The sequence below is a fragment of the Podarcis bocagei genome, assembly GCF_964188305.1.
Source record: "Podarcis bocagei genome assembly, chromosome: 4".
NCBI lineage: Eukaryota > Metazoa > Chordata > Lepidosauria > Squamata > Lacertidae > Podarcis > Podarcis bocagei.
In genome coordinates this window covers 65,463,193-65,486,877 of record NC_138128.1, presented here as the reverse complement: position 1 = coordinate 65,486,877, position 23,685 = coordinate 65,463,193, and the positions used below count along the sequence as shown (strand labels likewise).

Sequence of the window (23,685 nt, the reverse complement as noted above, 5' to 3'; positions counted from 1 at the left end):
CCATCAGCAGTAGCCTTTAGTAGCAAAGTCACCACCCTTAACATTCTTCTTACTCACTGGGACTGATTAAGAGAGTTAATTGTCAAGAACGGGCAAACTTAATGTTTAAGTTCCCTAATCAAAAGCAGCAGCAAGCTGGCATCTCTTCTTTGTTTCTGATCTATCTACCATTTACACTTTACAATCCCTCTCATCTTTAAATAGCATTGTTTATTCCTTCCCCTGAGCAATGCAAGCAAAAAGCTTGACATGTTCTTGCTATTCTAGGGCTGTTTTGTTCCTCTTTCATCTTATGTATAAATACATTCCTTCTTCAGTGTCAATATTTTATTTCTGTAGGGTTGTGGAGGCTTTGCAAGAAAAATAGTTTCCTTGAGTTTGAATTTGCTTCCAACAATAGGCCTACTCAGAGTAGACCCACTGAAATTAATTGTCACAACTAACTTAGGTCCATTAATTGCAATGGGCCTGCTCTGAGTATATGGATGCAACTCTATCTTCCCATGTTTTAAATAGTAAATAGGTATCATAGCCTCAATGGTCAGATTGCTCATTTTGCTGCCCATAATCACAGCTGGCCTGCCATTAGGCAGAATGAAGTACGGTAGCTACCTCAGGCAGTGGGGCATGGAGAAGTGGAGAGGTGTTAGAGGCTGAGCTGGTGCAAGACACTCTGACACCTGATGCCATCTCTGTCCCCTGGCTGCCCTTCAACACTGTCATCCTCCTTTTTGTCAGGGCCAGCCTTATCGTTAGGCAGAATGAGGCAGCTGCTTCAGGCAGCAGAGGACTGGGAGACAAGGTGAGATTGAGAGTGGCTGCCTTCAGATGCAATACAGAGCACTGTTAGATCATCAGTGCTGAAGTAATATTCATCTGCCAGTCCATTTAGTTTCTGAATGTGGAAAGGAAGAGTGTCACTGTGTCCTTTGCCTCAGGTAACAAAATGTCCTGACCCGGCCCTGATCGTTGCTTTTGTCACTGCAGCAGCACTGAGCGTGCTGAGGCTCTCCAGGTCTTCACACTGGAACACCAGATGAAACACCAGATGCTGAAGGATTCTTTAAAGCTTAATAGTAGTAAACTATTTACTACTTGAAGCAGTATTGACCATGTTCGAGTGAGGAAGACACTCTGTCGAGCCACCTCACATATGCAGTCATACCTTGGTTCTCGAATGCCTTGATACTCGTACATTTTGGATCCCGAACGCTGAAAACCCAGAAGTAAGTGCTCCAGTTTTCGAACATTCTTTGGAACCTGAACATCCAGCGTGGCTTCCACAGCTTCCGATTGCGTGCAGGAAGCTCCTGTAGCCATTCGGAAGCCATGCCTTAGTTTTTGAACGTTTTTGGAAGTCAAACAGACTTCCGGAATGGATTATGTTCGAGAACCAAGGCTGTAATAGCAAGGAGTGGGTGACCCAGCACCACCAAAAAAACTATGTAAGAGTCCCACTGATCACTTTGATGAAATGGCAGCAGCATTCCTAGTGCTAAACAGTGGTAGCTGGCTGGCCAGGCAAATCCACTGGTCTTCCCAGTCTGCCACCTGAGCAAAGATCTCTGTTTGACTAACACGTGGGCCAGCCCTGATTGGAAAACAGAGCTGCATTCCTGAGCAGGCCTGTTGCCCTTAGGTATGGTTGTGTGAATGCTTTCGTAGTGGCAGTGAAATAAGATACAACTGGCTGTCCTGTCAGTTTCTGTATATGGAAAGGGAGAGATTCAATTTTTTCCATTGCTTCCATTGCATTGGAAAATACTTAGCCTGGCCTGGGTCCAACCTTCCACATTCAGAATACAACAGAAACCCTGAATTTTAGTAGTGTGTACATGCATTCTGTACAGATACTGTTCTAACTCCCTGGTAATACTTTAAAGAAGGATACGTTCGCGTAAGTTTTGGACATTGCAAATAAGCGGTGCCAGCTTTCTACATGATGAATTCTGCATTCATCTTCAAATATTGCCTGGACAGCTTTGTGATGCAAGACCTTTTGGGGATATTACAAAACAAGCAGGACCAGATGAGTGTGGAAGAAGGCAGTTTGCAATATTTGAAACAACTGTACAAAGAGAATAAGGGGGAAGAGAGAATAAGTCTCAAAGAAGTCTTAGCAATGTTTCAGTGAAACCAATTTGCTGGTAGATCCATATGGATGAATTTAATTGTGACCTCCGAGAGCAACAGCAATTTAAAGGAAATGATTCGCACAAATCAAATTAGCATGGTGCGGAAGCCACAACAATTACATTCCGTACAAAAATTCAACTGGAGTTCGTTTATCATCCAATGTATGAGACCTAATTCCCAAGTCCCTCCAAAATGTTATGTTATTTATTTATTTAACAACCTTCCTATGCTGCTTAAAACCTATAAGCTATTTACAAAAGATATATGTATATTAAAATTGTCAATAAAAATCAAATTTAAAAGCAAAACGAAGAAAATCCACAGTTAAAAGTATACACTGAAAGCTAAAGTAATAGAATAAAACACACATCAGCTTTACCTGTCTGTGAAGGCTTGCCTAAACCGAAATGTTTTTAGCAGGCATTGAAAAGAATACAGCGAAGGCGTCTGGCTGATATCAATGGGCAGGGAGTTCCACAGTGTAGGAGCTGCCGGCCACACTAAAAGATCGATTCCTTACAAATGTGGAATGAACATTTGTGCCAGTTCCACAGATTGCAGTGTTTGAGTGGGTCTATATGGGATGAGGTGATCTTTTGATTAATAGACAGATGTCAAAAAATTAAGAAGAAGAGCCTTTTTTTTTTTTTTTTTATAAAGATTTTTTATTGCGTTTCTTTTCATAGATTTACAAATTTGTTTACATGGCAACATACAAGAAACATTTTTTATATATATATATAAGGAAAAATAAAAACAAGAAAAAATGTTATGAAACTTTCCTTAACATCTTTCAGCAATTCACTTTTGGACCTCCTCGCATCCTCTCAGCATTGCATTCATTGTTCTAGCCAGTTCAGCAATTTGTTATCTTATTTCCCATCTTATTATACCTTTAAATGTATTATGTTACCAATTTCAAAAAATTGTAATTTAGTTTTGACATTCTTAATAAACATAATAATTTGTTTCAAATATTTCTCGTTTTTTCTATCAATACTTACTTTATCATTTCTTAAAATAAATTGCGGAAATATAACATTTCTTAATCGTGCGCTATCTTAACATTCCAACAACTTATAATGTTTTTGCAAATAGTCCTTAAATTTTTTCCAGTCCTCCTCCATAGTTTCTTCGCTCAGATCTCGGATTCTGCCAGTCATTTCTGCCAACTCCATGTAGTCCATCAACTGCGTCTGCCAGTCCTCCAGTGTGGGTAAATCTGGTGTTTTCCAGAACTTAGCGATGAGAATCCTAGCTGCTGTGGTTGCATACATAAACAAGGTTCTGTCCTTCTTTGGCACCTTCCGGTCCACCATGCCCAAGAGAAAGGCCTCTGGTTTCTTAGAGAAGGTATATCTAAATACCTTTTTCAGCTCATTATGTATGATTTCCCAGAAGGCCTTTACTTTCGGGCAGGTCCACCAGAGGTGAAAGAATGTCCCTTCTGCCTCCTTGCATTTCCAACACTTATTATCAGAAAGATGATATATTTTAGCCAACTTGACTGGAGTCATGTACCACCGGTATACCATTTTCATAATGTTCTCTTTCAAGGCACTACATGCCGTGAATTTCATACCGGTGTTCCATAACCTTTCCCAGTCTTCAGACATAATGTTGTGTCCCACATCCTGTGCCCATTTTATCATAGCAGATTTAACTGTCTCATCCTGTGTGTTCCATTTAAGCAGCAAGTCATACATCCTCGAAAGTACCTTAGTCTTTGGTTCTAGCAGCTCCGTCTCCAGTTTCGATTTCTCCAACTGGAAACCCACTTTTCTGTCCATTTTAAATACCTCTTGAATTTGAGCATAATGTAACCAATCTCGCACCTTACCTTTTAATTTGTCCTGGCTTTGGAGCTTCCAGTTATCTCCAACTCTTTCAATCAGTTCCCAATACTTTGGCCAGTAGGCCTCCATATTGGGCTTTTTTTTAGAGATCTTGGCTTCCACAGGTGATAGCCACCTCGGGGTCTTGCTTTCTAATAAATCCTTGTACTTCATCCAGACGGCAAAAATTGATTTTCTGACAATATGATTTTTAAACAATTTATGAACCTTCGCCTTGTCATACCACAAGTATGCATGCCAACCATACACATTATCAAACCCTTCCAGATCTAGGACATCAGTGTTTTCCAACAGAAACCAATCCTTCAACCAGCAGAAGGCTGCAGCTTCATAGTACAACCTTAGGTCCGGCAGGGCAAACCCCCCTCTTTCTTTTGAGTCGGTTAGTATTTTAAATTTTATTCGGGGCTTTTTGCCCTGCCAGACAAACTTAGAAATATCCTTCTGCCATTTTCCAAAACATTCCATTCTGTCCACGACCTGAAGGGTCTGAAATAAAAATAGCATTTTAGGCAAAACACACATCTTTATAGCTGCGATTCGGCCTGACAAGGTAAGTTTCAATCTTGACCAAATATCCAAGTCTTTTTTAATTTCCAACCAACATTTTTCATAGTTATCTTTAAAAAGGTTTAAATTTTTGGTGGACAAGTATACCCCCAGGTATTTCACTTTTTTAACCACACTTAGCTCTGTCTCTTTCTGATACTCCTCTATCTCTGTAGGTGTCAGATTTTTGACCAAAACCTTAGTTTTTTGTTTGTTTAGCTTAAATCCCGCCACCCGACCAAACTCCAAAATAAGTTCCAAAACTCTTTTTGTACTAGATACTGGCTCCTGTACTGTCAAGACTAGGTCATCTGCAAAGGCTTTCAGTTTGTATTGTTTCGCTCCGACCTCTATACCTTGCACCAGCTGGTCCTCCCTAATCATATTCAGCAAAACCTCCAGAACAGAAATAAATAGCAGAGGGGATAAAGGGCACCCCTGTCGTGTCCCTTTTTCAATTCGAAGTTCCTCCGATACCACATTGTTCACTATCAGTTTAGCTTTTTGTTCTGAATAGATTGCTTCTAATCCATTTTCAAACCCCCGTCCCACTCCCATCCCTTTCAAGTTCTTCTTCATAAACATCCAAGAAATGTTGTCAAATGCTTTCTCCGCATCAATAAAGATTAAAGCAGCCCTTGTATTTTTAATTCGCAACAGCTCCAAAATATCAATAATGTTCCTGGTATTGTCCGACATGTGTCTACCAGGGAGAAAGCCTGCTTGGTCCTTGTGAATTACTTCGTTTAATACATTTTTAAGTCTACTTGCTAAAATGTCTGCAAAAATTTTGTAATCCACATTCAGGAGTGAGATGGGACGGTAGTTCTTAAGCTGAGTCTTTTCCCTTTCTGACTTGGGAATCAATGTGATAAATGCTTCTTTCCACGTTTCCGGTGCCTTCCTCCCCTCCATGATCTGGTTACAAACCTCCAACAACGGTTGTATCAAGAAATCCTTCAAAGTTTTGTAATATTTGGAGGTGAGTCCATCCGGGCCTGGAGATTTGCCCAGCTGCATGTTTTGGATGGCACCTTCAATTTCCTGTTGAGTTATTTTGCTGTTAAGAATTGATCTTTTATCTTGACTTATTTTAGGTAGTCCATTTGTTTCCAAAAATTGGTCCATTTCCGATTCTTTCTGAGGCCCCTGTGCGTAGAGCTCTTTGAAATATCTGTGGAAGCACTTTCTTATTTCTTCTGGTTTCTGAACTATTTTTCCTTGAATCTCCAGATTTGTAACCGTATTTAACTTTTGTCTTTTTTTCAGCTGCCAAGCCAGCAACTTTCCACATTTATTTGCTGATTCAAACGATCTCTGCTTCATTTGTTTGATTTTCCACTCAATCTCTTGATTGATCAGTTTCGAATATTGTGCTTGATGGAATTTGATCTCTCTTAGCACCTCTTTAGATTTCGGTTTGGTTCTCAATTTTTTCTCTCCTTCACTTATTTTCTCTAAAATTTTTTCTTTTTTTCCATTCCAATATTTTCTTTTTATCGAATTCTGTTGAGTCAGAAACCCTCTCATTACAGCTTTACTTGCATCCCAGATTGTTCTTTTCTCCACCGTAGTGTTCAAATTTATTTCAAAGTAGTCCTTTAGTGTTTTTTGGGCCTTCTTCACAATCTCTTGATCTCTTAACAAGGTGTCATTCATTCTCCATCTGAAGGATCCAGTTGGGAAAAGTCTCAGATCCATTTTTATGGCATTGTGGTCGGAGCAGGTTTTTGGGCAGATTTCCACTTTTCTCGTTTTCGGAGCCAGCCCTCTTGATATCCAAATTTGGTCGATTCGTGTCCATGACAAGTGGGCCTCAGAAAAGAAAGTTCCTTCTTTACCCAAGGGGTTCCTTGTCCTCCAAATGTCAATCAAGTCCAAATTGTCTGTCATTTCAAAGAAAGTTTTAGGGAGTCTGCCGTCTGTTGTTAAGTTTTGATTTTGGGATTTGTCCATATTTGTAGACACCACCCCATTCATATCTCCCATCACAATAATATTAGCATAGTCCAAATAGTCCATCATTGTCTCATGCAGCTTCTTGTAGAATTCTGATTTTCCATCATTTGGCGCGTAGATTCCTAATATCAAAATCTTTTCCCCTTGTGTTTGGATTTCAATTGCGAGGATTCTTCCATGATCATCTTTAAATAAAAATTTTGGCGACAGGTTCTCCTTTGCATAAATTACAACACCTCTTTTTTTAACTTTGTCTGATGAGATAAATTCTTGGCCAAGTCTTTTATTGATTAATACTTTCCTGTGGAGCCTAGTCACATGTGTTTCTTGCAAACATATTATATCCAATTGTTCTTTTTTTAGGATATGAAATATCCTTCTCCTTTTTTCCGGAGAATTCCCGCCATTTATGTTCCAACTAAGTAGCTGCAGAGACATCCTGTTCTATTTAAGATGTTCTTAAGATGGGGTGTCTTCCTTTTGTTCAGATCCCGAAGGTATAGGCGTTGGCCCACTTCCGGGCGGTGCTGGTGCTGGTAAAACTGGAAGCCAATCCGCTCCTTTTTGGAGATCTTCACCGTGGTCGTGAAGGAACCTTTGGTTATCTTCAGGTGTTCTTATTTTAACCTTCCTTTCTTTGTAGGTGAAGGATAATCCCTGTGGAAACTCCCACCTATAGGGGATTGCGTTGTGTCTCAGCAATTTTGCTAATTCTGTATAGGTGGCTCTAAGGTCCAACAGCTGCCTCGGGATATCTCTGTAAATTTCCACTCTTTTGTCTTGTATTTCAATTGCTTTTTTGAAGTGAAGGCCTAGGATCTTGTCTCTCTCTTCCTTTGTTCTTAAAATTATCAAGCAGTCTCTGGATCTGTCTTTCCTTACCAATCTTCCCAATCTATATGCCGAGACAATCCTAAAATCCGTGTCTTCCTTTAAACCCCAGAACTTCGAGAATTCCTGTGTTAAGTATCCAATCAAGTCTCCTTGCTCGAGTTCTGGAATACCTCTCAATTTGATGTTGCTCTCACGATTTTTCAGTTCCACCATTGACAGATAAACTTGTTGTTCACCCACCTGTTTGTGCAGGGGCCTAACTTCTCCTTTTATTTCTTCAACCTCTTTTTGTAGGACTCCCACTTTCTGGATTGCTTCTCCAGCTAATTCTCGATTTTCCGCTGTTGCTCCTTGCAATTTCTCTATGGCTTGCGTGTGCTGGGAAACTTGGTCAGTCAGTTTTTGGATCGAGGAAGTTGCTTTATCTATCTTCACAGACTGATCGTCCACCTTCTGATTTAAACTTGATAGTTGCTCCAATATTTGTTTTAATAGTGTGTCTGACCCACCTGCTGCCATATCTTCCTCAGTGGACTTCTCAGTTATTTCCCCTTGTTCTCTATGAGACACCAGTACAGCTGGAACCGACGAACGGCGTCCTTGGGTCAGTGTTGTTTGTACAAATTGTGCTGGTCTTCTTTCCTTTTCCTTTTCTTTTTCCTTAGCCTCTTTAGTTTCCTTTGCTTTAGACGCTCTTGTTCTCCCTGCACCACTCATTACACATCTGTCAATGTTCAAGGTCAAATTGTCTATTGTTCCATGGGAAAGACAAATTCAGAAGTAAACAGCCAGTGAGATGGAATTCAAAACAAAAGTCAGTTCCCAGGATTTTGTAATCCGAAAGCCCTGTAGGGGGAGTGCCACCCGATTTCAAAGACAAGGAAGGAAGTAATCCGCCATTAAAGTTCCAAATTGTTTCAAAACAGTAAATTCGTTAATCCAAAAGTCCCTTCATAAATTCAGGATCTCCCAAAGCACCTTTTATAAGTCGACAAAGTTTCACGAAAGGTGCTTGTAACAGTATCCCAATCAGTCTTTTCTGCTCAAATGTAACAATTACTTTCTAGCACAGTTTGCAACTGTTTCCGCAGTTTGATACAGTCTCTCTCTCTGGCAGCCCGACAATCTGGCTCTTTAAAAATACAGCCCAAGGAAGAAAAAAGATAGGAGGAAAGTCACCAACTGCTGCTTCTTTTAGTCAATGTCCATTTCCACCTTCAGCTCAATAAAATAAGCAAATTTTATGGCACGAGAAAGTTTAAGCTTCCCAAAGTCCCGTTTCAAATGCTTCCGTTTCTAAAAGCTTTGCTTTGATCTTGTCAGCAATGTCGGAAGACGGACTTCCCTTTACTCGTCTCCCGCTTTCAGCCAAATTAACCGAATTTCTTTGCCAAATTTTAAACCCCTTTACTCACGGGTATGTTGCTTGCAGTTTAGCGTTGATTTTAGGAAGAAGGATCAGCGCTCATCTGTAACAGCCGCGCGGCTTCGCTTCCGCGGAAAGAGCGATGAACTCACAGCACCGCTACCCCTCCTTCACTCCGGGTCTCCTTACGGGGTCCCTTCTGTGCTTTCGGAGCAGCTTCTGGTGCCCGCCGAGTCCCACGGCCACGGGCTCACTCTACCCGTGGTTTATCTTAATGGGTCGTCGCTATGCCGCAGCGAACGACCCTTTTCCGCGGAGCCCCTCTTCAGAGCCCGAAGAGGACCGCCATTACAGTTTCGCGCCGCCCCCGGAAGTCAAGAAGAAGAGCCTTTTGCCACCAGGCCATCCAACAATGATGGGGGCGGGGTCAGAACATTAAACCCCAAGATTGTCTCTCATTGCTCCTTTCATAGCTTCGGCAAGCTTGGGTCTATAGCAGCAGCCAACCACGGTCCCTGGTCTCTCAGTCCTTGGTCTTCCAGCCAAAGTGCATCGAGTTCTGCTCACTTCCTGTTCATCCTTCCAAGAAACCCCTGTCCCCCAAACCTCACCCCTTTCCCCCCTGTGGTGACATCATGACCACTGTTACCCCGGCAACCTCCCCCTCGCAATAGTATTTCCTTCTGCTAACAGTGAGAGAAGAACTTCACCCTCTCCTTGTCTGCTGCTGAATGTTTTGCATTTCGTTAGGGAAATAAATCTTCCCATGTTCTTTGATAGCACCCATCTAACCCAATCTCCTGAGGAAGATGGCTTGACTTCAAACCCCACATTTACTAATTTCAGAGATTATAGGGAAGAACTTGGCACTCAGGAATTTTAGGGGCTCCTTGCTCCCTGCAAACCCACAACACCACTTAGATAGAATCATGAAGTCATTTAAAAGAATCTCTTAAAAAGTAAGATCACCTTCACTGGTACCAAAAATGGTGGCCCATTTCTGGAAGTAAAGAGGGGGGGGGGAAACCCATGATGGAGCATATCAAATTTCAGGCACCTATTTATTTTTTGGGGAAAAAAGAAAGGAAGAATAGCAGTGAAGGAAACAACCCAAAGTTTAGACAACTTTCCAAAATGAGTCCCTTTCATGTCTCATTGACTTCACCAGCTGTGTAAACAGCTGTGCACTCATTACTGCCATCCCTGCACCAATTCATAGCGAAAAGGAACACGATTCCCATTTTATGTTAAAGGACTGTCCAACCGGTGTGATTTTCTTCATTTGGCTGAATTTAAGTAATCTGTTTTTCACTTCAGAGCACTTTAATAGAAAAGCTGTCATGTTTACATAACTTCTACTACAATTGCGCTGGAAGCCAATTTTGCTTATGGATGGCTGATTCTGATGGGGCTGGTCCACTTCAGATGAATGCGAGAGCGAGATTTGTATTTTGGATACCAGCATAGATTTCTAAATATATTCTATATATTCTGCTGGGTTTCCATTTCCATTCAAAAGAGGTGGCAGGACATGAACCCAGATAGATCTTCTCTGTTCATTAAAAGGAATAGGAAAGCCCAGTTACACAGGAGCGCCCCATTGCCTCAGATCCATCAGAGCATGAACAGAACGATGGATTGACAGCGTTATCTTTTGAAGGATTAAAAACAACAACACTGCTATGTTTGTTGACATGCTAAAATAGACGTGCATTTAAAAAGAGCACATTAGAAGTTTCAGCGGTAAGTGAGACAATGAAATAAATCACTTCAAAACCCTCAAAGCAGACAGAGGGAGTTCGAGTTGAAAGCACACTTCCCCCAGCACATCAGACTGCATTAACCCAGCAAACATTGCTGCCATTAAGTAATTTGTTACTTTTATTAGAGCTTCGATAAATAAAAATGTCTTCCTCCTCCTTCCTACGCAATAGAGTATCATCGCTCAAACTTATTTGTGTGTGTGTGTGTGAGAGAGAGAGAGATTCTGAGTAAGGAGAATAGAAATATAATTCCAAAACAAACAACTCTCTTTTGGATAATAAAAATTGGAACTAGTAAATTGAAATTGCCTTGCTTCAAAAAAACCCCAACCCCTTTCTAGCAGTTGTTTAAAAAGTGCAACAAATAGCATTATAAAATCAGATTTCCAGAATACAGAGCTTTCATAATTAATAACCTGAAACACTGTCCACTTATTTCAGTAAATAATTTTTATGCAGCTGACCTTTCTCTTTTCCACAGCTACATTATTAATGAAAGTGGAGCAATCACTTGGTTATTGTTTGAGCAAATCTGGCTCTTCCCACTAATCCATTTTATAATTTAGTAACTTTGGTTAGCAGATTATGTAAAAATAGTCTTTAAATTAAGGCATCTGCTGGTGAAATTCTGTATAAAAAGTAATAAAAGCCTTAAAAAGGCATTACTAGATGTGTTCTACCATTCCTTCTAACATTAACGGCAAACTGAGGTAGCAGAGTGCCTGTTTAGAAACAAAACTGGGCCACTATAAAATAAGGCAGTGCTCTCCTCACACTCCAGGGACTCCTGAGGTATACACAAGTATTTTAGCTGAAAAGTTAAAATACACTTTTTTTTTTAACCTCACCATAATGAGCTGACAAGGACCTGTGAATTTCCAGGATTTGCAGAATGCTGATGATAATTGAGCCTAGAGAGATTAAAAACAACAACCCCAGAGTAGCATGCCCCACTCCCAGGATACAGAATTCTGGTTTATTTTGCAAGGCACTCTTATGCAGGTCTACTACCAGGGAGTTCAATGGGATTTACTCCCAGGTAGGCGATTATTGGAAATGGGAGATGCTCATAGTACACAAAGGCAAACTCCAGGATTTGAGTGCAGCTGTGTGTTTTGTAGCTAGTGTCTATCCCAAAACAGCAGGCAGGACTGGTATTGGCACTGGTGAGGTCAATTGTTTAATTCAGAAGGAGCAAATCCATGACCCTCCAGAATTTGTCCCCACTGGCATGGCCAGGGAAGATGGAAGTTGTAGTCCATCAGAGGCCCTGTTGGTTTTGTCATCATCAACATGGATCTGTTTGGTTGGTTCTGACATCAGGTTAAAATATTCTTGTTTCATTCGGCCTTTGAGCAAAAGTAACAGTCTCTTAATTGTCTTGTCGTCAGATAAGGATTGGTATTGAATCTTTGATTATGCAGCTCTTGTTGAGCTGTATAATTACATGGTTTGAGAGCATGTGTACTTGATATTGTTGTTTATTTATCATTACATTTATATCCAACCTTTCCTCCAAGAAAGTAGATGGTTCTTCTCCTCACCATTTTATCCTTGCAACAACAACAACAACAAGGTAGGTTAGGCTCAGAGACTGGCCCCAGGTCACCCACTGAGTTTCATTGATCAGTCATCCCTCAAATAATTCAATAATCCCTCAAGTAAATGGGTCCCAAGATATTACGGACTTAATATCTTACTAATCAACCATCAGTATGTAAACCTTGAGGCTTGGTCAATTAGTAAATCTGCAGCTTGAGCAGATCTTTGCACAGAACTATAATGTGCTGGTAGGATCTCACTTCTGCCGGCTGTTATGCTACAGAATAATTCTGCATTCTGCACTAATTGGAGTTTCAGCATCAACACCAAGGGAAGTAACCCAGTCTTGATGTTATCAATGCTTGGATACTGTGGTCAAGCTATCCCAGTCTAGAAATAGCCACAGAAGTTGCACCAGATGAACCTGGTGGAAGGCACTTTTAGCCAGAAGGGGTCAACTGGACTTCTGGTAACAAAACTGGATAAAGGAACACCTCCCAGATTTTGTACCTGCTGCTTCAGAGGGAGGGCAACCCCACTCAGGGCAAGCAGCTGACCCATTTCTTGGACACAGGACTTCTCATCCGCAGAACCTGTGCTTTCCCAGTATTCAAACTCAGTTTATTTCCCTTCATTCACTTATGTGAATATTAATAACCCTCCACCCCAGAAAGAAGATTGTTGCATTTTATTAATCACAAGCAGGAATTCAAGAACTGTGTGGAGTGGATTATAGATTAAAGAGATGATTGGTAAACAACGGAGAAAAATTTTATGACGGAGCTTTAAATGGCACCTCGCTAAGACAGGCTTGTCTAAGAAAGACGGGGGGGGGGGGAGGAGGAGGATCAGGATCATTGGAATGTGAAGGATGTTTGGAATGTGATCTTAACCTAACAGAGTCCTCCTGATATACTTGGCAAGCCTGAGAAAGTTAAAGGACAGACCGAAGATAATTTTTTTATGGAAGTGTGGAATGGCGGCTGTCCCTAAGTGATATGATCTTTGGAGAGTGTAAAACCTACACAGAAGATATCTGTTTCCAATCCGCTTGTGAAGATTATCAGAGATCGCAAAGAAAGGAATATATGATAACAACAAGAAGATGAAGAAAGTAATAAAGGGACTATCTGGATGGAACTGGATAGAACTGTTTAATTAAAGCAGCAATATAAGTGATGCTTGGACCCCCGTTCGGAGCTTGATGTATGGGTACCCCCAACAAAATTTAAAAATTTGGCTGTATAATTTGGAACTAATGTGATTTGGAAATAATGTGATTTGATTGGCCTGTTAATATTTTTTTTTTATTTTTAATTTCCCTTCATTCAGCCTAGCCTTGTATCCAGGCACCAGTCCAAGCCCTGCACAGGCTTTCCTGATTTAAATGTTATGGAGAAACAGAGCTGAGTGTCATCAGCATAGTGCTAGCACCTTGCTGCAGATCTAATGAGCACTCCATATAAATACTAAATAGTATTCATATATGGCTTCATAAAAATAGTAAATCGTTCTGAGGATAAAATGGTGCACTTCAGCTCACAACAGTAATAACAACAAAGAAGAGTTTGGATTTGATATCCCGCCTTTCACTCCCCTTAAGGAATCTCAAAGCGGCTAACATTCTCCTTTCCCTTCCTCCCCCACAACAAACACTCTGTGAGGTGAGTGGGGCTGAGAGACTTCACAGAAGTGTGACTGGCCCAAGGTCACCCAGCAGCTGCATGTGGAGGAGCAGAGACACGAACCCAGTTCCCCAGATTACGAGACTACCGCTCTTAACCACTACACCACACTGGCTCAACAACAACAACAACAACAACAACAACAACAACAACAACAATAATAATTATAATATATTATTTATACCCTGCCCATCTGGCTGAGTTTCCCCAGCCACTCTGGGCGGCTCCCAATCAAGTGTTAAAAACAGTACAGCGTAGATATGCAGTTGAAGAGCTCTTGACCTCATAGGAAGAAGCAAAATCACTGTAAGACAGTCCCCCAATAACCATCCCATGGAACTGGTCCATGATCAACAGCATCAAAACAACAGAGTGATTGAGAAGCAGGGACAAGAGCTACTCCCTTTGTCCCATTCTCAGTACAGGTAATCCATCAGGGTGACTGAGGCTGATTTGGGCACATGGCCAGGCCTGAACACAGATCAGAATTAATCTCAAATGAAAGGTTTGAATTCTGGATTGTCCAGTCTGTTTTATCATGTCACACAGGACATTTCACCTATTAGAAAAATTGCTGCAGAGCATGAGGAAATGTGCTGACAGTTATTTTGTGTGTGCATGCAAAACCCAGATAGATGTTTTAAGACTAAGAATTGCCGACTGTATGCTCTTAACATTTCAGCTGAGTACAGCTGGTCCCCGAATAGGCATCAATATTCACCGAGGTGTATGTCTTTTATTTATTTATTTAAACAAGTAGAAGGTTTCTGCCCCCCCATCCCTTCAGCATTGATTGGCACTCACAAAAATTTATGCATGCAGGAAGTTGCCATGATGTCATTTGAAATGCTTGATTGGAAAGGAATGCAATTTACAAGATCTGCCAAGACAGCAAAAGGGAAACTCGAGCCATGTATTTTATGACTTCATATAAAACAGTGACAGATTGGTATGTTACATTTCATAAGCTTTAAAAGCTTGAAATTCTGTGGATAGCTTCCAGGTACAGTTGTTTTATTTACATGAACCTGAGACTAGCAAGTCAAAGCTTAAGCACGGTGCTGGTTTTGGATGGTAAAGTACTGGAGAGACTCCAGGAGAATTAGGAATTATCCAGTCTGGATAATTTAGTAGTAGACTGGAGCTTTAGTATTAAAACTTCAACTTGAACCAAAGCCCAAACAGGAGCAGCCTCCAGCATTAGGCCATAATTAAAGAGCGTAACATTTATATGCTCAAAGTATGCACCTTTCAGTCTACAATCAGTTTAGTTCCAGATAAAATGGCTGCCTAAGAATCCTTTATAATTTTGCATGTTGAAATAAATGTGATGACTTTCTTCAGCTTTTGACCATTTGATTTATAAAAAAACTCAGGGTAATACCCAGCTGTGGCATCCCCACTTGTGCAACAGCCAGTCTACTAGTGGAAATCTCATTCTTAGCTTAACATAACAGCCAAATCCAATGGGCGCATTAACCCTTGCAAAAAGTGTTGTGCAGCTCCTAGTGCAACAGCTGCAATGATTATATCCAGTGACTGTGAAGCTTGCCTACTCCCATTTATACAAGAATGTCAATGCCCAAAACCGATTGCACTACCTTTATGTTGGGTCTTGCCCTCCAGCTTTAGTATTTCCTTTTTTTAATTTCCCAACATTTGTATTCCACTGTGGAAGCCAAGGTGGCATACTTGCCATTTATATGTGGCATTGTTAATAAATACCATATAGTACTCACACGTGTGCTGCCTTGTATTCCACAGCGGAATATAAATGTAAGAACATAAATAAATAAAATATGACTGCTAGAGGGTGAATCCAGTGTAATGTTAGTGCAGGAGGTTTAGAGAGCTGATGTCATTGTCACAGACCACAAGCTTTACTTATTGCTAAGGTGGTATTAATAAAAAACAAATTATTTACACTTAGTTTTTGCTGAGAGGGAAATAACACAGGAAGTGGGTATTTTAAAACTAATTCTAGAATTTTTTTTTTTTAATGCAAAATTGGTTTTTGATGGTACATTATTGTCTCCTACCGCAGAATGCAAAAGCTGTTAATGTACATGATAATATATTTGTTTGTTCAGGTGTTAACGTTTTAATTTGTCAATGCTGAGTGGAAGAAAATAGCTGCTTTTGACTCTGAAGAGAACAGCTTTTAAGTAGAAGTAGAAATTATGACCAAATTTAATCATCAAATAGAGCCACTTTCAGTCATTTTGGCACCCGTGGAGCATTAAAATAACATTTCAGTTTTATTAGTGAAGTCATTAGTGCCCACACTCAGATGAGTTGGTGCTGGTCACTTGTATAGAAAAAGTGTGTGAGCCTAAAGGCAGATAGATAGATATAGTGATTTGCAGCACAATCTTATTCAGGTTTGCTTCTAAGTTTGTCCCCTGAGACTATCATCTACATATCTATCTATCTATCATCTATCTATCTATCATCTATCTATCTATCTATCTATCTATCTATCTATCTATCTATCTATCTATCTATCATCTATCTATCTATCTATCTATCTATCTATCTATCATCTATCTATCTATCTATCTAATACAGTGGTACCTCAAATTACAAATGCCTCAGGTTACAAACACTTCAGGTTACAAACTCCGCTAACCTGGAAGAGTTACCTCGAGTTGAGAACTTTGCCCCAGGATGAGAATGGAAGTCATGTGCTGGCAGCACAGTGGCAGCAAGAGGCCCCATTAGCGAAAGCGCGCCTCTAGTTAAGAACAGTTTCAGGTTAAGAATGGACCTCCATTAAGAATTAACGAATTAAGTTCGTAACTAGAGGTACCACTGTATACTGCTCTTCATCACAAGATTTCATGGCGCTTCAGAGAATAAAATACAAGTGAAAAATTAAAACAAAAGCAACCCCCACAGACACATTTAAAGGGCTGTAGATAGAATATTAACCAGCCCAAGGCTTGGTTGAAGAGGAACATTTTCACCTGGCGCCTGGGTGAACCTCCCTGGGGCGAGCAGTCCACAAACAGAGAGAAAGAGGTTTCTCTAGAGCACCCAAGTGATGGGAATTCCAAGTTGCCCACCTGCAGTGTTGTTGTTTTTTAAAGATATTTTTTATTAAAGATTTCTGGGTTTACAAAAGTATGTGCAAGTGTTGAGGCCAGTAGGGTCTTAAACAATAAAATTATCATTTGTCAAAGGAATACAACGAAAGAGCCATCAACGGTGAATTAAGAGGCGCCTGCCATTGCCAATAAAATATTTGACTCCACTGAAATAAACAGAAGTTTAGGCCTAAATAGCATTCTCTACCTGGAAGGGTTCTTTCCTTTTTCTTTGGTACAGGCACAACACTGAAACTGTAGGAAATCTACTTCAGTATCAGAACTCTAAACAGAAGACTGGGTGGAAGGATATGCAATGCGAAGAGAGTCCTGGGAGATAAGTGGGATTTAATGGTGCCGAAGTATCAGGACAGCCTTATTTTCTGGAATGGCCTTCTACATTCATGGGGCATATCTAATCAGATGGCAGCAGCTTGTTCAAAGCTGACATGTTGTTTCAGCTACAGTATTATGTACTATAAGAGCCACTGCTCCATAGCTCTCCATGCTCTAGGCATATAAAACTCTGAATTGCATGTCTCTTCTGTGATAGTCCCAAGCCTACCACAAAGAGGTTTCCCCTCCCCTTGTATAAAGAATGCAGGTTTGAGTCTATAATGAATTATTTTAGACACAGCCTTTGTGATGTCTTGTCATCCTGTGTTTTGGTACACCATATTCTCATGACTCTCTGTAGCTTCTGACCATATATCATGATGAATTATAGAATGAAATCTTGCCTCCGGCTTTGTCATCAATCTTGCATCTTTGTCCCCAGTTGGCAGATGAAGGAATAAAGATCATGCAGCAAGTGCTCAGGTGAGCTCAGCACAGAGCTTATATGATCAAATGCCTGGGATTTCATCTCAACACAATTCTTTCTCTCCTTTTGCTTCCCCGTTCATTAAGAAACAGAAAGTGTACAATGGAAGATAAACCTGGGGAGGAAGAATGGCAACTTTTTGCATTTTGTTCTCTCCTGTGTTTTTCTCCACTGTTGTTCGGATTGACACTGCTGATTTGTTTGGTTTTGCAGTTTAGGGAACCTTTATTTTCCTACTCTAAAAGTATGTGAGCAGCTATTTCACTGACAGCATGAATCCAAATGCTATTTTGAAAAGCTGTCTTGAATGCACATGTGACCAGAAACACCCACGCTTAATCTGGCCATTCATCTACTTCCTGTTGGAATAGGAAGTCTGGTGTGGACTTCTTCAGATTTCCCTTTCAAGAGTCAATGCCTGTTCTTTCCTTATGGAAAAGGGGAGTGGGGAATCTTGGAATTTTCATTTTTCTAGAAAAAGTTACTAATGGTGCAGTATTATGCACCGCTGCTCAGAAATAAGCTTCGCTGTGTTGCATCAAACTAAATGAGTCGTGTCCATTGGGTTGTATCCAGTGTGGTGCTAAGTTAAAGTCGCTTAATGGTATACTTGTTCCGCTGGTGAAATTTTTGCCAGACATTGTTGCACAAGAAAAGCACACAAGGAAGTTGCTAGTAACTTTGTTGCGCAATAGATTGCACAAAGAGTTCCTGCTTGTGCAACTGTTGCATTTGAATCCTTTTTTGCACAACATTGTAACTTACCTGTTTGCTAGTGCAAGAGAATGCTAGCAGGCAGAGAATGTTGGGTACAGCTCATTGATTTCAGTGGATCTACTCTGAGTACGATTTAGATATTAAAAGACAACGAGGCTTACTCCTAGGTAGGCAGATACAGGCTTGTAGCCCAAAAGGTTACAAAATGCAAAATACAATAAGGTTAAATACGTTCTAGTTATAAAGAAAAAAGATATACTTTGAAAGGTTATTGGATTTTTTTTTTAAAAAATGGACTTCAGTAACTTGCTCAGTTTTTAGTTGGAAAGAGTTTCAGAGGAAATAATGCTAAAATAATGAAAATAAGCTTTGAACAGGTTCAATCTAAATAATGTTAAAAATTGATTAGGATATTTATATTCCACCCTTCATGTTATCACACCCAGGCTGGCATGCAGGTGATTGTGAAATAAACACCCAACACATTGAAACAAGAAAACATCAGAATGGTGAAAAATAGAAAAGCAGTGGAAATAAAGTAAGTTTTTAAAAATGTGTTTTCAAAGCCTGGGATAATAAAATCCTTTACCAGGCACTGAAAAGACTTGAGTGGGGGCATCAGGTGAGTCTCTATGGGGGTGAGGATTCCATAAGCAGGGTGCCAAAACTGAAAATGGCCTTGGCAGATGATATCAGCATGTTGGCAGGCTCATGTGGCTGTAGACAGCCCTGTCTATTCCATACAGCCATGTATATTATTTTTCTTCCAAGAGATCAAGATGAAAGAGACCATCTCACTCACCGCAGCATGAGACAACCCACCAGGTGGCGGGGGGAGACTGTCAAGTTAACTCCGGCAGTTGCTAGCGGTAGAACTCATTTTATAGGTTGAACCAGCTAGTAAATTAGCTTGTAAGTTGGAGGGTGGGTGGGAAATAAACCCAACTCTCTTTAAATAACCAGTACGAATGACAAGCAATCAATGCCCTCCAAACTTGTGAAAGTTCTTCCAAATTTCCACATGTCTGATTACAACCTCTTCACTTATCACTGTCTCTTCTAATATAATATTTCTTTAAAATTCAAGAAAGTAGATCCAAACTTGGCTGGTGTTTGCATGTAAGGCTTTGTACAAACTCTACACATGACATTCTGAGTAACTCAGCTGTTTGAGGTCTGGGATTCTCCTGGCTGATTATTGGCTCCTTTGTGGAATAAATAACTTACTTATTTTTTAAAAAAGCACCCATCATAACCCTAAATTATTTCAGCTGCCTAATAGCTATCATTTTCTGAAGGCTATTTTTCAGTTGATTCTCCCTCACCTATCTACTCAATAGGCATTGAAATGATTGAGGTAAAGCTATCTATTAGCACTGCTAATGCAGTTTGAATTTGTGAAATGGGCATGTGACTCCAGCTACTGCTCTCATTCTTAGGTTTTTAAAAAAAAATAAAATAAAATGGGTGGCTTATAGTTTATAGCAGTGTTAACAGCTTGAAAGCTGGCTGTACACAGTCCCTCCACCACTTGTTCTGCCTCATTCACACATTGCTACTAGAATTACTTAAAAAGAATAAATAAAACACCCTGAGGGTCTGTTAGTAATGGGGGTGGGGGGAGAGATTCTTTACTTCCAGTTTCTTCAAATTTACAAGGATTTCAAACCTACAAGGTGAGAGCTAGTTTCATTGCTGCCTCCTGCAGGAGAAAGTGGGGCTGAGGGACAAAGCTTGTGGGTTGAGTAGGAAATCACAACATGTATTTTCCTCTATCTGTTAGTCTGGACCCTGCTCTCAACTGACTGGAGGCATGCAACGTTGCTTATATCTAACACTTATTTCATCATCCTCTTTGCTCAAAATGTTATTCATCATCAGTAATCTATGAACTATGATTCCAGAAGCTCAAGAATAGGGGAGGGGTGTCTGTCAGGTCAGGGACTGAAAGCAGCCATTCAGGCCTCTCTGCTTGGCCTCTTTTGCCTTGCTCTAGAGCAGGCTTCCTCAACCTCAGCCCTCCAGATGTTTTGAGACTACAATTCCCATCTTCCCTGACCACTGGTCCTGCTATCTAGGGATCATGGGAGTTGTAGGCCAAAACATCTGGAGGGCTGAGGTTGAGGAAGCCTGCTCTAGACCACACACTCTCTCTCCCAGGCCACACTGCCCACTGCCTCTTCTCCACACCCTCCTCAGGTGTCCTCAACCTGTGATCACGCCTGTTGCTTGGTTGGTTGGATGAAGGATGGAGAAAGCAGGAGCTTTTTCCCGTGAAAACTCCTGGCAAAGAACTCCCAACCCAGAATGAGAATGTGGAAACAGGGAGTGCTAAAGTCCTCTACCGCACCTTACCAAGGTTCCAGTTGGACGCAACCCCAGTCAACCACTGGCAATTTGTGGAAGAAAAAGGCCTACATTCAAGGACAAACGATATGATTTGTGTCACAAGTAGTTTGGTCCTAAATGCTGTGATAGGCTCTCATGTCCTTCTCTGTAACCTTTGCAGATGATGATGATGATGATTTAGGTACCCCCCCCCCATCTTACATACATCTTACACTCTGGGTGGCTTCCAACACATATAAAAACACAACAAAACATTAAAAAAACCTTCCCTTGCACTGAACTTATGACACACATATTGTGGGAGCCTTTTTTATGGAACCTGGTTCAGCTGCACCATACGGTCCATGGTAAATCCAGCAATTAAAAATTTCTTTGGTGCCCTCCTTACCTTCATGCCCTAAGCGCATGCTTATTTTGCTTAATAGTTAATCCAGCCCTGGGTAATCATATATAAGGCTGCAGCCTAAATACAAATCCTCAAATGAAGTATAGTGTAACTAAACCAGACTATTTTAGGAGCAATGTAGAGCATCATGCTTTTTAGTATGGTTGAGGAAAATGAAGAGTATATTGTACATCTGCAGTACAGTGGCACCTCCTGTTATGAACTTAATTCCTTCCAGCGGTCCTTTCTTAAGCCAAAACTGTTCTTAACATGAGGCGCGCTTTCACTAATGGGGCCTCCTGCTGCGCCGCCCACGCTTGACGGCTGCTCGCATCCCGTGGCAAAGTTTGCAACTAGGGGCATCTACTTCTGGGTTAGCGGAGCTCGTTACCCGAAGCATTCGTAAAAGGAGGACAGTACGTAACCCGAGGTTCCACTGTAGTAATGAAATACTTTGTGACGTATTATTTTCATAGTTTAGTGCTTTCAGATCACAAAACTCATAAAATGTTTTGATATTGAAGGATGTGATTCAGGGAAGTTCATGAATAGCTTTGGATGCATCTGAAATGCTGCTTGTAGGGTGAAACATCTTTAATAGCACACAAATTCTAACCATCATGCTAGCATATCCACCCTAAATATCATTTCCAACTGAAATCTATAAGCAATTCGAAGTAGGATATATTGTATATCATACCGAATAACAGGAATATAAAACTGCCAAAATATTTTGGAGGTGCAAAATATGTATTTGTGCATCTTTTCTTGTTTCTCCTAGCAAGGGCAGTGATCGCTTTCTAGTCGAAATTGAACCTGGCGCGCATAACCCTCCATAACAACATCTTTAGTTATTAAAAGGAATGGTTAAAAATTACAATTCTAAAACATCTAACTGTTTCTGAGGGACTGAATTGTCTCAGTGCCATAAGGGGACAAATTAAAGACTGGAACTTTCCAAAGCATCTTGAATTTACTCTGCAGATACTGCATTTTACATTCTGTTTATGTTTTCTTGTCACATATCTGGTTAATGTAAGCATTTAATCTTGCAGGCCTGTGACTTTTTGTTGTTGTTAGTTCTTTTTCTTACAGTTCAAAGGGTTGGGGGCTTACAACAAACTGATAGTTTACCTGGAGGCAAGAATAGAAATTGAAGTCCATTGTTTCCCCCTGTAAGCACTTGAACTCTATATGAGCATGAAAATTACTGAATAGTTTGCGAGGTTTTGACAGATTGTCATGCTTCACAAAAAGAGTGTTTGAGTCCTTCCATTAGCGAACTTTTTCTAATATGCTAGGGGGAGAAATAGCACTCCTTCAAATTCCAGCTAAATATGGTGAGCGTCTATTCTTTAAACTACATCGAAGAGATAATTACTTCAGCTTCCTTTTTCATGTGATACTTTCACAATGATGCCTTAAGAAAATGACTTTATATATAACAATGAAGCCTTCACTCTGGAAGCCATCACATAACTAATAAAAATACTTAGCATTTATATAGTGCATTTCAAGAGTAGAAAGTACTTCATATGTACTGTGATGTATTTAGGTAGTAGGAAAATGAGAGTATCCCTAAACATTTTTTTAAAGAAAAAAAGCACTGCTTATGGGTGGCAATGCGGCTTACTAATGGCGGCAGTGCCAAACCAAGCATGGAATTTCCTTAACCAGGCCTGTAAATATGTCAAACTACTTCGCGCCTGGTCTGTTATGACTTGATTAGTTAGAGGTCAGGAAGAATAGAAATATATCTGCATTTTCTAGAGGGCTCTTCCTGGTATGAATAACTATTAATCATTCAGGGTCAAACTACAACATTGCCCTTGGTGGTCTTGAGCCTCTGCGTGATGTACCAATTGCAGGTAGCATGGGGATTCTCTGGGGCCAAGGTGTTAGGGGGCATACTTAAAATGACAGTGAGGCCGAGCTTCTCAGTAACACTCTGCAGACGTGTTTGTGCTTCATCTTTGTTCTTCCATGGCAATAGCAGGTGAGATCTGTACTTGGCTACAGACAGGTATATAAATAAATGTGCTTAGAATTTGAGGCACTCCACTAAGGCTATTATTAATATTGAAACACAAAAGACCTTCATTACTCCTATATTGTAAAAGGAAAGAAATACCTGAATTGTGAGCAGAAAAGAAAGAGAATAAAATTACCTGCAACTAGACACTTTTTTTGTGTAATTAAAATGTCCATCAACATTTAAACCAGAACGTTAGATGGTGACAGGACTGCCAGGCTTATCAGAAGTTACTGCCTTGGATTAATAAAACACGTCTAGATCTGTATCTGTATCTCAATTATTATTTCCTTTACAGAAGACTAATGCCTTCTTTTTCAGGATTAACAGAAAAAGAAGCAACATCACACCTTGCCCCAAAAGATCTGTATTATCTAGTTTGACTAAGAGATGAAATACATCAAGCCCTTTAAATTATTGCTTAACAAAGAACAGTGACAGTCCTTGTAAAAGAAATAGAAGATTTCAATTTGATTATGTTTTAAGAAACATTGCTATCATTTTATCCTGCAAGCTGTTTTCATAAGGCCTGGGTGGGGGGAGTCTTTGAAAGTTGGACTTGGATCTCAGCAAAAAGTTATATGGGTGTTTTTTTCCTCCCAA

General features: G+C 40.3%; 1 protein-coding gene across 1 annotated transcript in view; it reads left to right on the top strand.

Annotated features, from left to right (window-relative positions):
- DNTT (DNA nucleotidylexotransferase) overlaps positions 1-23,685 on the top strand; it is a gene marked incomplete at its 5' end in the record, with an annotated part of 102,101 nt that overhangs the window by 46,805 nt on the left and 31,611 nt on the right. The window lies entirely within an intron of this gene.